The following is a 13,946-nucleotide window of genomic DNA, read 5'->3' as shown; positions in this document are numbered from 1 at the left end:
TAAGGCATAAGATTCCAGGTAATATTAGTCTATTGGGTCCTTTCTCTAAGGTCATTTACCAGTAGAGTGGAATCTGACCACATCCAATAGAATAGAACAGGCAATAAATTGGGGAATAATTGGTAAAAATCTGTTTTCACAGAAATTGCTTTTAGCATTTTTGCTTATAAATAATGAATTTAACTGTAATTTAAAAATGGCTTGATTTCAGTCAGTCCAATGGGTACCTTCATTGTGAAATGAGAGGGCTGAAGTGATCCCTCACTCAAAAAGCAATAGTTTTTGAATTGATTATAGACCTGGTTAACCTATTCGTCTGCAAAAACCTATTATGCAAAACCTATTAGTACAAGGAGATTTTCATGTTCACATTTCAAATCCTGGTTTAGAGATACTGTCCCTGGAAACTATCACTAATTATTTCCGGGGAAATCTTCAGTGATATCACAAATGATACTGCACTCTAATACCACTACCTCCTGGAAACAGCAAAAAATCCTAGAACCTGCTTTAAAATTCAATAAATGTTTCAAAAGTCTACAGATAATTTTCGTATGTTAAAAAACAACAAACAACGGGGAGTGGATTGGGCAGCTGCAACCTAACCTGGGGTCCTTTCAGGAATTCTCCACCAAATTCATCAAATGTAGCTGATGCTTAAATAATTAGACCTCAAACTGAAATAATGGCCCAGATTTCTCTGGGTACTTGTGTCATTGTACTGGCATCTACGTCTTAGGGACCCATGAACGACACAAAAGAAAGAGGAAGTTATGGAGCAAGTGACTTACGCCATTAATTATGCCACTCCATATTTTCCTGCGACTTTTGTGCTGCTCCACCATTACCCTCGTTGAAAACTGTGAGAAGTTAATTATCATAGCCCCACCCCCATTAAAATCAACGGCCACCGCAATTTTGCTGGATTAATGCCAGTTTTCACGTCGCTGCCACTTAGATCTAAAGGTAATGGCACTGGTGGCCTGGCAGTGACATGATTTATTGCTCCAAGATTGGTTTACTTTGTCTCAACTTGGTGGAACTAATAAATATATTTACCAATAAAAAGTACTCCTCGGGCCAAAATGTGCAAGGTTCGGCTCCACGGGTGTTGGTCCAAAATGACTAGTGGAGCCTGTGAAACCCTACGCCAGCATTAGTCAGCACCTTCAGAAACAGAAGGGACAACGCTGGGATTCAGCTCCCATTAAGTTACTGCTTTTGTTCCTCTGGAAGCCAGAGGGAAAAAGACAAGTATACCGTGCATTTCAGGGCACTTCCAACCATATCGTTTCTACATTTGGGATGATCCTCCAATATTTATGTGCCTTGTTCCTCCCAGGTGAAAGAAAGTCCTGCTGCCTTTTGTTGCATATCACCAAAGGTAAAAGAACTGCATTCTAACATCCACCTCACTCCAATATATTTTATTTTGTGTCTGTGTACATGTATTCATACCCAATTTTTGCCTGGTAAAAGCCTGAAGAATTAAAATACAGGATAAACTGTCTAAAATGATAGGTAGCTTCTTAACAGTCTTTCCTCAACAGTGAGATCAGAAGAATTCCTACTCCTGTAACAGCTATCATTCTATATGCTTTCTCTTTGTGGCCTTTCTCAGTGAAATTACAGTATTCAGGTCAAATTTGAAAGCAGTTTTATGCAACATAGAACTGGGAACTGGATTTTGATGATCCAAAGACTCAGTCCTTTTCTCTCATCAAGGGTGTTCCCTTCCCCTCTCCCAGAGCTGTTGAGTTTAATAGAAGCTTCTCCCTGATGAAAGCAAAGGTTAACAACCATTAAAAAGAGGACGTGATGACTCCAGCCCAAACAGTGCTGTACACTGATCACTGAGGCAAAAGGAAAATATTTGAATTTCCTGCACCACCTACTCCCTACTTTCAAATATTGAATTATATGCATTACAATGTTGTAAAGAAAATAACACTGCATCAGTCAAATAGAGGACAGATTTCCTCTTTGCACTAGGTGTAGCGAAATCACAAACACATTTATAAAGAATGGATTAATGATTTTGCTATACCTAGCATGGACAGGTAATCTTTGCCCATAATGAGAATTACCTTGATTTTTTAAGTTTTATTAACAATGCTCAGTTGAGTTGAAATCTCCTTTTGATGAGACCATGATGAACACTTGGTGATGAAGAAGTCATTATGGCAGACTCTGGAGAGGAATATCAATCATGGCAGACTCTGGAGAGGAGTATCAAGCAGGAGTCGACAGGTGTTTGAGAATATAGGACAAAGGTGAATTTCAGGGAATTTACTACCAAATACATCTAATATTTAAGATTCTGAGTGGAGGACATTGTCAGGACAATGCTCTTTGCCATGCTCTTACGCTCCCTCTTGTTAATAGTCCATCTGTAGGAAAGGTCACTTGTCACAATATGCTGTGACCTAGAATATGATACAGGAATGTTATGGAACAACAATTGGCAACTGGGTAAAATTACTGAAGTATCCTCCTCTAAATCAACATTCAGTTGATGAGATGTGCACTGGAGTCTGGGCTTTGGAACATGGAGACACTTTCTTTTGGTTTATAAGATGCTAAAATCTGTTTGCTTTTTCAGCTCACAAAATTAGCTTTTTAGGCAAATTGGTAATCAAGGCCTCAAGAGAAAAGGCTTGACTTGTAATTGGGGCCCCAAATTAAGGAAGGATTGCTTAAAATACGAAGTGCTGGTGATGCAGGATTAACGTGGACAGTCCTCATCTGGTTCCCCACAGACAATTGATCCTCAGCAAAAAACTGGCACTTAATTCAGCACTTTCATATTTGGAACTCTGCAGGCAGATGATGTGGAAAATGTATGTTCCATACATTTGCAGAAGTAGGTCTGGCAAATCTCAGTTTCACACAACTTGAGTCCCTCATCTACTCTCCTGTGTAATGCCTTTAAAATTAATGGCAAGGTGGTGGGATTGAGAATATGCTAAATAAAGCAGTCAGCAGTACAGGGAACTGATGGAAGCTGGATGCTCGAATAGGTTATATGATTACTTCACCAGAGACTGCCTCTCCGTAAAAAAGCGGGAGAAACCTAGTTTCTGTTAATCTCATTGCTGTGAGCCTGTGGCTGTCTGTTTTTTCCTTCCTGTTCTTATTGCTATGATCTGGGTTCCTTCCGTCATTAACAACCCAAACTCTTTACTTCCAAGTCAGCACTGGGATTATCAAGGGGTGGGCTTACTCCACATTCCATTCAATTGCTTGTCATTGGGCCAGAATTTGCTGTCAAAATAATGGTGAGGCTAATGGCGCTCTCCGTTATTTATGTGTAAATGGTACAGTAACTTCAGGTGAAGAGCAGATCCATGTTTAAATGCCAATATCCAAACGTTGCTGTCCAAGATACGCTGGTCCACCGTTAGCTTTGCGAAAAAGGCATTTCGCTATCTGCCTCACCATTGAAATGCACTGAATGGCGTTAAGTTGCTGTATTTACATGGTAGATACGAACTAAACTCACCACAGAAAGCTAAGTCTTGTCATTTCAAGTCTAAGTACCCTTTTAATGACATGGTAAGTGTTAATTACTGCCAATCAACCTCTGGCACTGAAAATTAACTATTACAAGTGTGGAGTCTCATTCCTTCAGGTATTAATTGTTGCTGGAGATTTTAAAAATGTAAAATTTTTAATTATTAATTTTTTTTTACTTTTCCTTTCTGTCTCTTTTTTTTCTCTCTCTCAATCCAATCTTTCTTTCCCTCTCTTTATTTCTCTTTCTGTACCTGATTTGACATTGAATTCACCCACTCTAATTTACACTTCCTTCTCAGACCTTGTGCTGTTAATTTCACAATCCTTCAATCTGATTGGTTAAGGAGATACACAGTTGCTTGCCCTGTTCACTCAGGTCCCAGATGCCCTGTTTCCCTCACTGTGTCATTATCAGCTCGCACTTTCAGCAACTTGCCACGCAAAAAATGTTAAAACCTAAACGTGCAAGGGCAAATCTAACTAACGGCCAATGCCATTACATGGCCTGACACAGCAATTTATGGCCCAATATAAACAGCTAGTCTTACTAGCCACAATTCCTGCCCCTCCCATTCTCTCTTTGCCAATTCATTCCTCCTGCCCAGTAGCTCCTACTTTCCCTTCAGCTGCTATTCTGTGCCAACTTGCTATAATTTTTTTAAATGTCTGGGGTGAAAAATCTATGCACACTCACACAGCCCAACATGCACACATGTACATATAAATATGTAGATTTCTTTTTAATATATATTTGTCATAGAAAGTCAGTATGGAATAGGACAATGACAGTAGGGCAGGGAGCAGGCATTTGAGTGACCTACAGCAGGATGAAAGCGTGAACAGTAAAAACACAGCACTTCTCCTGAAACTAACAATCACATTTTTGATGTTTGAGTCCAGGTTCTTCTCAGCACAAGCAAGATGCTGGTACGGTTTCTTTTGCTAAGTGGTCTTGAGGAACAAAGGTCCAACAGAGACCCATGATCTCTGTGTGCTGAGCCGTCCTGTTTGTTTGAGGTGCTGCTCCTCACGCCAAATGGAAGATCTGCTTGGAAGATGCTACAGGCAAGGGGATCCAACAATAAGTTGCATTTATATAGTGCCTTTAATGTAGTAAAATGACCCAAAAAGACATTAGGACAGGTGAGCAAAAACTTGGTCAAAGAGGTAGGTTTTAAGGAGCATCATAAAGGAGGAGAGAGAGGTAGAGATGTTTAGGGAGGGAAATCCAGAGCTTAGGGCCTAGGCAGCTGAAGGCACAGCTGGAACGATGAAAATCGGAAATGCGCAAGAGGTCAGAATTGGAGGAATGCAGAGGTCTTGGAGGGTTGTAGGGCTGGAGGAGGTTACAGGAGGTTAGAGAGTGGTGAGGCCATGAAGGGATCCAGCTCAGAGTTTTACTCTTAAACTGAGATTCAATGGTGGCTGTGTGCATGTTTCATCCGCACCTGGAATACTGCATACAGTTTTGGTGTCCATACTTAAGAAAAGAAAAACTTGCTCTCGAGGCAGTACAAAGAAGGTTCACTCGGTTAATCCCGGGGATGAGGGGGTGGACATATGAGGAGAGGTTGAGTAGGTTGGGACTCTACTCATTGGAGTTCAGAAGAATGAGAGGCGATCTTATTGAAACATATAAGATTGTGAAGGGGCTTGATCGGGTGGATGCGGTAAGGATGTTCCCAAGGATGGGTGAAACTAGAACTAGGGGGCATAATCTTAGAATAAGGGGCTGCTCTTTCAAAACTGAGATGAGGAGAAACTTCTTCACTCAGAGGGTAGTAGGTCTGTAGAATTTGCTGCCCCAGGAAGCTGTGGAAGCTACATCATTAAATAAATTTAAAACAGAAATAGACACTTTCCTAGAAGTAAAGGGAATTAGGGGTTACGGGGAGCGGGCAGGAAATTGGACATGAATTTAGATTTGAGTTTAGGATCAGATCAGCCATGATCTTATTGAATGGCGGAGCAGGCTCGAGGGGCCGATTGGCCTACTCCTGCTCTTATTTCTTATGTTCTTATGTTCTTATCAACAGTGGAACGACAAAGGTTAGGTTGTTTGTATTTACTTCTGCAGCCAATGGCGGGAGAACTGTGTGCTGCCATTGGCTACACTCTTTTAGCAGAAAAGTGTCTTCATTCACTGGACTCTGTTTTAAAAGCAATGTCTCAGTTCTCAGCCTGGCATCCTATTTATGTGGAGTTATTTCATGTGTTTCCCGATTTTATATCAGCCTCTCTAGTTTTGTTGGTGGACTTCTCAAAACAAAATCTGTGTGTTTCTGACCTCTCTCCTCAAGATCTACCTGGAATCCTGGAAATGCCAGCTTCCTAAACCCTCTCTTTCCATCACATGCTATTTTTAAATAATTTATTGTCATCACTGTTTTCCAGGTTACAAAACACTTTTTTATTAGCTACAAGTCAGTCCTTGACACCCCTGCAATAAACAAGGATAATAATTTTGAGCACTTTGGGTGGGAAAGAGAAACTTTAACTCCATCGGTCTGGGCTGGATTTAAACCCAAGATCCTAAGCAACATAGTCCCATCTATTGATCCTCTTAACTTTTAATGTACGAGGACCCTGCTGCTGGTCACTGTTTAATGGTGGTATTCCACTGCTGATGCTGGTTTGGGATTGCTATCTTCTTGGAGCAATGCAGAGCCAGCAGTGATGAGTTATACTGCCCGAACCAAGTTGGACATACAGAAAACCAATCACTGGCCTGTTAAATTTTTAAGTGAAAGAGAAGAGCTGATGGAACAGTACACTATTTATCAATATTGAAAAAAATCTCATAAATAAATTTTAAAATCTCCCCAGGCAATCTATTGAACCACCTTGGAACATTTTAGAAGTTCTACTATTGGCAGCACAAAGCAGCCTGGGGGTGGTCTGCCTCCATCTGCTAGAATTTAATTTTAGCAAAATGACTCCCGTGAAATGTAAGCCTGAAACTGCTTTGCATCATTGCAAAATGTGTGGTACAACTGGCCTGTAAATTAACTTTTACATGAGTTGTGTCTTCTCTTTCAAAGCCCGGCAGGATTTGTAACAGTTCAGGGTAAATTTCAAAGAACACACTACGAGCATGAAGCCTTGCCTGTCTAGAGTGAATGTTGGGAATATGCAGCCCATGATTTTCCATCCATTGATTTTACTCTTTTGTCTCAAATGGCTCATAAACCATGTTTAAACCATAAATAAAACAAGTTCCCTGTGATACCGAATTTATTCTGTGGCCTATTCAAAAAAATGCACAAATAATAAATGTCATTGTCACCCTGCCTAGCTTAGGATGATAAAGCATTGCTTGTTGAGTGCTTGTCAAATGAAAGGTGGTTATTTATAAAGGAAATGAGACAATGTTTTTTATCATTTGAAACCTTACATTCACAGTATTCAGGAAACAGTGTGAGGGAGCAAAAGGCAAAACAAATACAGTACAGCAACTGATAAAGGGACCCAAGAGCATATAATGACAGTGTTTTCATCTCATGCAGTGGAACTGACATCAGTCTAGAGAAGCTCCCTGTCCAGATAAACTGTCTAAAAGATGAGATTTGTGCACATGTTTTTAAGACAGGAAATACTTAATCAATTACTAATTGTGCTCTGCATATCTGTTTATTGGGACATTTTACTACTTTAAGGGCACTATATAAATTCAAGTTATTGTTGTTGTTAGGATTGTTTTTTTTGTAAAGAAGACACCTTGTTGTTCAGTTTTACATGGTTCACACAGTAATGATGTGGGGATCAGCCTGGGACTGGTAGCTGCAGAGCACAATTCATGTCTGGCATCACCCGAGTTATGCTGCAGGTTGTGAATCACACTCCGGGTGTCAGGAGACACATGTGCGCTTACACACATGTGGACCTCCACCCCGAGCCATTACATTATGAATCTTTTGAAAGACCAGGTGGGAGCATTCACTTTGTCCAAACTACTGAAATTTATCAATTATCTGGGAGATTCACTCGACACTCTGGGTACCATACAATCCTGGTCTGACACCACACTGGTGGCCTGGTTGCTGCATTCAGATCAGAACTGGTCTCTGGAGTTATATAGTCATTTTTGTGTCGCTGTGAAGTAGTATCCAAAAGTAACAGTATAACTTTACGCTATGTGCATACGTGATGTGTTCTCACTAACACATGAGGCCAGGCCATCAACCCCCAGTCTCCTTGTAATGACGAGCTCTGATCTGATGTAATATGAACTGTATTAATCCAGAGGACTAAAAGTAAGTGCTGTATTTGAACAAAGAAACATCTATTTTTTTATAAAACAATTGGCTTGATTGCCATGCCTGAGGCTTTCATTAGAGCAATGGATAGAGTATTTTGATTAAAAAGGGAATTGTTTTAATCAGTACCAACCAGTCTTGCAGTCAGTAAATTTTTCCATCTGGCAGGAAACAGGCTTTAATTTTTCAGTGATGCAGTGAATCAGGGGATTTCTTTTGTAATTTTCACCTCTGTGTGATTCAGTATACAAGCCGCAGTAGAGGTTCTATGTAGGCTAGTATTAGAATGAATACACTCATAGTTTTAAGTACAATGTAAGTTCAAGAATGAAAATAGTTGCAATCTCCCTCAGAGCTAGCTGTCAGTCCACATATAGTGCCAACCCTCTTTATTTCTGTCAATTTTAAATTGGTCCCATACAGGGTGAATGACTGACCCCTAAGGAATCGGTGCAGTTCTAGAAAGGTCCACAGCTTCCTCATATTATGCAGCAGACGACTTGATATGCGTATGATCAGAAATGGGGATGTCCGCTGATGATTGCACAGTGTTCAGTTCCATTCGCAACCCCTCAGATAATGAAGCAGTCCGAGCCTGCTTGCAGCAAGACCTGGACAACATCCAGGCTTGTGCTCATAAGTGGAAAGTAACATTCGCGCCAGACAAGTGACAGGCAATGACCATCTCCAACGAGAGAGAGTCTAACCACCTCCCCTTGACGTTCAACGGCATTACCATCGCCGAATCCCCCACCATCAACATCCCGGGGGTCACCATTGACCAGAAACCTAACTGGACTAGCCATATAAATACTGTGGCTACAAGAGCAGGTCTGGGGCTGGGTATCCTGCGGAGAGTGACTCACCTCCTGACTCCCCAAAGCCTTTCCACCATCTACAAGGCACAAGTCAGGAGTGTGATGGAATACTCTCCACTTTCCTGGATGAGTGCAGCTCCAACAACACTCAAGAAGCTTGACACCATCCAGGACAAAGAAGCCTGCTTGATTGGCACCCCATCCACCACCCTAAACATTCACTCACTTCACCACCGGCACACTGTGGCTGCAGTCTATACCATCTACAGGATGCACTGCAGCAACTCGCCAAGGCTTCTTCGACAGCACCTCCCAAACCCGTGACTTCTACCACCTAGAAGGACAAGAGCAGCAGGCATGTGGGAACAACACCACCTGCACGTTCCCCCCCAAGTCACACACCATCCCGACTTGGAAATATATCGCCGTTCCTTCATCATTGCTGGGTCAAAATCCTGGAACTCCCTTCCTAACAGCACTGTGGGAGAACCTTCACCACACAGACTGCAGCGGTTCAAGAAGGCGGCTCACCACCACCTTCTCAAGGGCAATTAGGGATGGGCAATAAATGCCGGCCTCGTCAGCGAAGCCCACATCCCATGAACGAATAAAAAAAAATGATCAGCATTTTGAGACTTGATAAATTTCCCACAAATATATACTTAGCATAATGTTACGGTTGGTATAAATTTAGTTGCTGTATCTTGACAGTGTGAACCCTTCATCAGAATGGGAAGATATTACTGATGAACATAATTTAAAAAGGAATAAAACAAGGGGGAGGGAAAAGAAGCACACACACACATATACACATACACACATATACACCCACGCTCAGATATACATACACACAGACACACAAACATTTACTATTCCTTTGGTTTGTTACGGCCTATTGCATTTTGCAGTAAAACACAATGATGCAAAGCATTAAGCAACAACCTTTTTCATAGTAACATTTCTGATATACCCTTGGTTCCTTGTAGGTGTCACAACATTGCTCCCACAAATGTGTTAGACAATACCAAAAAGAACCTCAGATATTTATCAAGTATTTATCCAATTCCCTTTTGAAGGTTATTATTGAATCTGCTTCCACCACCCTTTCAGGCAGTGCATTCCAGATCACAACAACTCTCTGCCTAACAGAGACGTCACAGATTCTTTGAGTTTCAATTTAACAAATTGGCAGAAAGATTTTTTTCCATATTTCCAATACATCCTCCCACCTCTTGCACACAAGCAGCCCCAGCACCTTGACTGCTCCTAAAGTAATTAAATTAGGAGAGAGAAATAAGAAATGTGTGAGAAAAGCAACATTAGAGCAGAAGGACAGGTTAGGGTGTGTGGCCCAAATAAGTGTTCTTTATACAAATACACAGAGTATAAGGAACAAATTGAATGAATTGCAGGCGCAAATTCAACTTAGAGAGTACATGATAGCCATTACTGAGACATGACTGCAAGATGGTCAAAACTGAATAGAATATACCAGGTTATAAGGTCTACAGGAAGGATAGGGAAACTAGTAGAGGGGGAGGAGTAGCCATAGTGATTAAGGATGAAATTACTTCAATGATAAGAGAAGATATAACGAGAGGAAAGCAGGCAATGGAGACTTTATAGGTAGAATTAAAAATAGAAAAGGGTTCAAGACTGTAGTGGGAGTTGTGTATAGGCTCCCTGGTAGCAGCTGTGAAGTGGCAGAATGTATAAATGCAGAGATTAGACAAGCATGTAGCAAAGGCAGAATGGTTTTAATGGGGGATTTTAATTTTCATATTGATTGGGATAAGCAGACAAGATGATGTCAGAAAGGTAGCGAATTTCTCGACTCTGTTCAGGACAGCTTTCTGCAACAATATGTCTTAGGACCAAAAAGGGGGCAGGCCATATCAGATTTAATAATGAGTAATGAGCCAGATTTAGTTAACAGCCTAACGGTACGTGAACATTTATCTAATCACGATCATAATATGATCGAGTTCAAAGTTGTGTTTGAAAGGAAGAAACCCGTAACAGCTACTAAGATTCTAAATTTAGGTAAGGCCGACTTCAACAGGATGCAATAGAGACTGCCCACAGTAAACTGAGCAAATTGACAGAAGATCAGTGGGAGATGTTCAAAAAAGAATTTGACGTGATACAGAATCAGTTTATACCCCTAAGGGTCAAGAGCTTGACTTGCCAAAAAAAACCATGGACGACGAAAGAGATAAGGGACAACATAAAACTAAAAGAGAAAGCAAACAAAAGTGCAAAAAATAGCACAGATCCTGGAGACTGGGAGAGATACAAAGAAGAGCAAAGGGTGACAAAACAGATAGTAAGAGCTACAAAAAGGCAGTATGAAAAGAAACTTGCAAGAGATAAAAAAATCAACACAAAATGTTTTTATATTAGGAAAAAGAGGGTGGTTAAGAGCAATGTGGACCCCTTAAAAACTGATAAAGGTGATATTGTAATTTTTTTTTTTATTTGTTCATGGGATGTGGATAAATCCCCTGGACCTGATGGCTTACATCCCAGGGTCTTGAGGGAAGTGGCAGTAGGGATTGTGGATGCTTTGGTAATAATTTTCCAAAATTCTCTGGACTCAGCAAAGGTCCCGGCAGATTGGAAAACTGCTAATGTAACACCCTTATTTAAAAAGTGTAGTAGGCAGAAGGCTGGAAATTATAGACCAGTTAGCCTAACATCTGTGGTGGGTAAAATTTTGGAGTCTATTATTAAGGAGACAGTAACAGAACATTTGGATAAACATAATTTAATAGGACAAAGTCAGCATGGCTTTATGAAGGGGAAGTCATGTCTGACAAATTTGCTTGAGTTCTTTGAGGACATAACGTACAGGGTGGATAAAGAGGAACCAGTGGATGTAGTGTATTTAGACTTCCAGAAGGCATTCGACAAGGTGCCACATAAAAGATTATTGCTCAAGATAAAGAATCACTGGATTGGGGGTAATATTCTGGCATGGGTGGAGGATTGGTTATCTAACAGGAAGCAGAGAGTTGGGATAAATGGTTCATTCTCGGACTGGCAACCAGTGGCCAGTGGTGTTCCGCAGGGGTCGGTGCTGGGTCCCCAACTCTTTACAATCTATATTAACGATTTGGAGGAGGGGACCGAGTGTAACATATCAAAGTTTGCAGATGATACAAAGATGGGAGGGAAAGTAGAGAGTGAGGAGGACATAAAAAACCTACAAGGGGATATAGACAGGCTGGGTGAGTGGGCGGAGATTTGGCAGATGCAATACAATATTGGAAAATGTGAGGTTATGCACTTTGGCAGGAAAAATCAGAGAGCAAGTTATTATCTTAATGGCAAGAAACTGGAAAGTACTGCAGTACAAAGGGATCTGGAGGTCCTAGTGCAAGAAAATCAAAAAGTTAGTATGCAGGTGCAGCAGGTGATCAAGAAGGCCAACGGAATGTTGGCTTTTATTGCTAGGGGGATAGAATATAAAAACAGGGAGGTATTGCTGCAGTTATATAAGGTATTGGTGAGACCGCACCTGGAATACTGCATACAGTTTTGGTGTCCATACTTAAGAAAAGACATACTTGCTCTCGAGGCAGTACAAAGAAGGTTCACTCGGTTAATCCCGGGGATGAGGGGGCGGACATATGAGGAGAGGTTCAGTAGATTGGGACTCTACTCATTGGAGTTCAGAAGAATGAGAGGCGATCTTATTGAAACATATAAGATTGTGAAGGGGCTTGATCGGGTGGATGCGGTAAGGATGCTCCCAAGGATGGGTGAAACTAGAACTCGGGGGCATAATCTTAGAATAAGGGGCTGCTCTTTCAAAACTGAGATGAGGAGAAACTTCTTCACTCAGAGGGTAGTAGGTCTGTGGAATTTGCTGCCCCAGGAAGCTGTGGAAGCTACATCATTAAATAAATTTAAAACAGAAATAGACACTTTCCTAGAAGTAAAGGGAATTAGGGGTTACGGGGAGCGGGCAGGAAATTGGACATGAAGCTGAGTTCGGATCGGTCAAGGCCCTGTGGGTGGCGGAGCGGGCCCAGGGGCTGAGTGGCCGGGTCCTGCTCCTACTTCTTATGTTCTTTAGATTTCAGGTTAGTATCAGATCAGCCATGATCTTATTGAATGGTGGAGCAGGCTCGAGGGGCCGACTGGCCTACTCCTGCTCCTATTTCTTATGTTCTTATGTTCTTATCGCTGGCGAGGCCAGCATTTATTGCCCATCCCTACTAAAAATATTTGCCCATCCCTAATAAAAATAAAGAAATGGCGGACATGTTAAATAATTACTTTGCAGTAGAAGAAGAGGATAGCATGCCGGACACCCCAAGGAAACTAATTTTGTATCAGGGACAGGGACTCACCATAATTAATGTAAGTAAATTAACAGTAATGAAAATAACGGCACTAAAGAGTGACAAATCACCAGGACCAGATGGTTTCCATCTCAGGATTTTAAAGGAAGTAAATGAGAACATTGCAGAAGCCCTAACTATAATTTTACAAATTTCTCTCAATTCAGGAAATGTTCCTTTAGATTGGAAAATTGTACATGTCGCTACACTATTTAAGAAAGGTGAGAGAGGGAAACCAAGGAATTATAGACCAGTTAGCCTAACATCTGTTGTCGGGAAATTACTGCAGTCTATAATTAAGGATAGAGTGACTGAACACCTTGAAAACTTTTAGCTGATCAGAGAGAGTCAACATGGATTTGTAAAGGGTAGGTCGTGCCTGACGAAACTGATTGAATTTTTTGAAGAGGTGACTAAAGTACTGGACAGGGGAATGTCTATGGATGTTATTTATATGGACTTCCAGAAGGCATTCGATAAAGTCCCTCATAACAGACTGCTAACTAAAGTTGAAGCTCATGGAATTGAGGGCAAATTATTGACCTGGTTAGGAAATTGGCTGAGGGCAGGGGACAGAGACTAGGGATAATGGGCAGGTACTCAAATTGGCAGGATGTGACTAGTGGTGTCCCACAGGGAGCTGTGTTGGAGCCTCAACTATTCACTGTATTTATTAACTTTCGGCTCCACCTGTTATAATATTTTCGGGTAATTGCATGGCTCTGCCTGTCATTAGCTCATAAGGGGTTAACCCGGTTGTCCGGTTTGTTGTGGCTCTTAGTCTCATTAATATAATGGGCAGTACTTCTGTCCATGCTCGTCCTGATGCTTGAATAGCTTTGGCCAAATTATTCTTAAGGGTTCGGTTCATACGTTCCACCATTCCAGAGCTCTGCGGGTGGTAGGGGATGTGGAATTTTTGTTTTATTCCCATTAATTGACACACCGTTTTCATCACTTTACCAGTGAAGTGTGTTCCCTGATCTGAATCAATTTGTGTAGGTACC

At 41.3% G+C, this 13,946-nt stretch overlaps 1 protein-coding gene across 2 annotated transcripts in view; it reads right to left on the bottom strand.

The window, feature by feature from the left end:
* LOC137325414 (protein Niban 1-like) overlaps positions 1-13,946 on the bottom strand; it is a 111,730-nt gene that overhangs the window by 67,711 nt on the left and 30,073 nt on the right. The gene's annotated exons all lie outside the window — the stretch shown is intronic.

The sequence above is a fragment of the Heptranchias perlo genome, chromosome 9, assembly GCF_035084215.1.
Source record: "Heptranchias perlo isolate sHepPer1 chromosome 9, sHepPer1.hap1, whole genome shotgun sequence".
In the NCBI taxonomy this organism is placed as follows: Eukaryota; Metazoa; Chordata; class Chondrichthyes; order Hexanchiformes; family Hexanchidae; genus Heptranchias; species Heptranchias perlo.
Note: the sequence above shows the minus strand (reverse complement) of the source record. Positions and strands in the feature narration are given on the sequence as shown.